At 38.2% G+C, this 2,958-nt stretch overlaps 1 long non-coding RNA gene across 1 annotated transcript; it reads left to right on the top strand.

Annotated features, from left to right (window-relative positions):
- LOC109835890 lies at positions 421-1,448 on the top strand. Its single transcript, XR_002245722.1, has 3 exons — positions 421-453; positions 871-1,007; positions 1,201-1,448. It is a non-coding gene; the product is annotated as an uncharacterized LOC109835890 (long non-coding RNA).

Raw genomic sequence — 2,958 nt, 5'->3', positions numbered from 1 at the left:
GTTAGGGTGTAATTCTCTAAACTTCTCATTCTTTTTTCTTTTCCTCAAACTGCCACTGCTCTTTCAGGTGATAAGAAGAGAGCTATCTTTGAATTGATTCCCAGAAGTACATATAAGTAGATTCCCAATCATCCTTTACCCTTCAAAGATTTTGAAACTTGTGGAGGTTAGTGTTGGTTATCTCCACTGTGAACCGTTTTGATCCCAAAGATATATTTCCATTACCTCATATATGGCTCCTTTTATATGTTCAAATTTTCAGGCTTATGTTGAGAAATATGCAAATCCTAGGCCTTTGCGTGACTGAAGCTTCTTAGTAGGAATACGTTGGAGCAAACCCAGAAGTACATATAGTGCAGACATTAATGCCAGTTTCTCTCATAGGATGCTTCTGTCCAGCCTGTAGATTTTGAAGACTGTAGGCTATTTAACGTTTTTCATCGAAGTAGCAAGGTAAGGAATAGTTTTAGAGAACTGTGACTTGTTTTTTAAGTTTGAAATATAGAAACTGGAGGTACCTTGGAGACAGGGACTATATGTTGTAGATTTCCCTTTCAAATTTTGCTGTGCCTTAGAGCTTTTTGACATCTCTCATGCAGTAATTCATATTACCCAGCAAAAAATTTCGAGGTTCTTTTAAAAGAATGTTAATGTTCATATCGTGTAAATAGTGATTCTTCCTCTGGGTTTTTTCATGCTTGGAGTCTGATTCTATAATCATCCATATTCATGAACATAGCATACATTGTTTTTATTGCTGATTTCATTTATTTTTATATGTGATTATAAGCTCCAACTGTGGCGGGACAATGGGCAAATTTACCGATATGTGTTGACTTTCTGTAACATTGTTTCAATATTTCTCTGCAGAACTGTATGCTAATTCCATTCACAGTTTATAACTTTCATCATCCTTTATTATAAAATTACTGTGGAAGAAGTTCACGTCCATCTTCAAGAACTTGATGAGAGTATTACAGCACAGAAGCAAGTCAATGAGGCTCTAGGTATCTTGTTTTTTACCTCTACGATGTGTTACTGTCAGCAATACTTTCAGGCAAATCTCTCCAATAATGTCCTTGCTTGTTATGAACATAGCAAGAATTTACCTTTCCATAACATATCAAGCAAGAGTTTACGAAGCATTTCTGCAACGTTTGCACTTTCCCTTCTTCAAAATTCTCTCCTCAATCTTTGCAGGCAACTGAGGATCCGGCCGCACTCCACTAAACTGGGAATCACACTCCGCCATTGCCCTCGCCGCCGCCAAGGGCATCGCATTCACTCTGAGAATGAATTTTTTGACTCAAAATTGGAGATGGGCCAGTTAAAATTTTTGTAAACTGTAATTGCATTTTTTGTAAATTTGGAGATGGGACAGTTAATTTTTTGTAAACTGTAATTGCATTTTTTGTAAATTTGGAGATGGACTATGATAATGGCGATCAAGTTCCTAACTATTTTGTTGTAAACTTGTGTATATTCTCTTTATTTACTTGTGTTAAATTCTTTGTAGCTAGTTCTTAGTTTAGATTATTCTGTGTCTAAAGAGCTGCATTGATGTATTTTTGTTTGTTGATATGTGCAATTCGTTGAAGTACATTTAGATTTAAACACTGAATATGTCTTTGAAATAACTCCATGTTGTAAGTAGTGATAGTTTTTGTCTAAAGAGCTTGCAAGAAGTGTTCTTTTGTGTATTACAAAATTTTTTACTAGTTATATGTGTTAGGATATGTCTTGTTTTTGATAAACGGATCAATTGGGTTATATGGGTCGGGTCGGGTAACCCGTTTAATAATTGGGTCGGGTCACATTGACCCATTTATTAAACGGGTCGGGTCGGGTCATACTTATATGGGTCGGGTCAAATTTTATATGGGTCGGGTCGGGTCGACCCATTTGCCACCCCTAGTTCTACATACCAAATACAGTCTAAGAATAAATACGAGGAAGCTATATTTTTATCCGCACACCAAATAATTACATGTTTTTCGACTATGGGATAAAATAATGCGTTTCTGCAGGTAATTTTGAATATGAAGTGCCGGAGTCTGATCCAGATCGCCTGTCCGTCTCTTTTCATGGGGTTAAGTAATACTATTTGCTCTGTATAAAAACAATACAGATCGTCCATGATATTTTCCAACTATAATTTCACAAAAACAATATCGATAGTTGACAATTTAGATTGAGATGCAGTAATAAAAAACGATGTGCTAATCATAGCGATGAGAATAATAATGAATCAATGATGGAACTTGTGATCATTGACTGTATACGAATTAACAATGGCGGGTACGTACATAGCAAGGTAAGAATCACAAAAAATAAAATATAATAATAATAATAATAACAATAGGGTTTTTTTCGGCTATGGGAATCGAACCCAAGACCTGTTAGCTTGACTCGGTCATGGATGACCAAATCAACAACGGTTTCTCAATAGAGAGAATCGTGGAGAACATGAATTGGGGTTTGTTGAGAGATTTTCTCTCAGAGGCAGTTTGAGGGGGGTGGAGATGATGGGATTTATGGCCTATATAAAGGAGTGTAATCTACTTGCAGAAATACAACAAGAAAAAGGAAAATCAAGCCCTCTTACCCATTACCGGAGCCCCCCTCAACGAAATCTATTCTTTTTTCTCTTCTTCTCTGTGATCAAACACTGGTATCAGAGCAACGTTTCGATCCTCAACTCCCTGAGCGTCGCCATCTCGAGCTCTGCGTTCGAACGTCGACGACGACTGCTTCGCTCAACGGCTGCCTCGACGATCGACGACGACTCTGCTATGATGATACTGCTTCGATCGACGACCAAGACGACTCGACGATTCCGCTGCGATCGACGACCACAACAACGACTCCGCTGCGATCGACGATGTTGACGACGAGCATGCTGCAACTGAAGTGGAGATCGGAGGCCATTGGTCAAGCTTGAGATCAAGGTGAAGACGG

Source organism: Asparagus officinalis, chromosome 4 (assembly GCF_001876935.1).
Source record: "Asparagus officinalis chromosome 4, Aspof.V1, whole genome shotgun sequence".
NCBI classification, from domain to species: domain Eukaryota; kingdom Viridiplantae; phylum Streptophyta; class Magnoliopsida; order Asparagales; family Asparagaceae; genus Asparagus; species Asparagus officinalis.
Note: the sequence above shows the minus strand (reverse complement) of the source record. Positions and strands in the feature narration are given on the sequence as shown.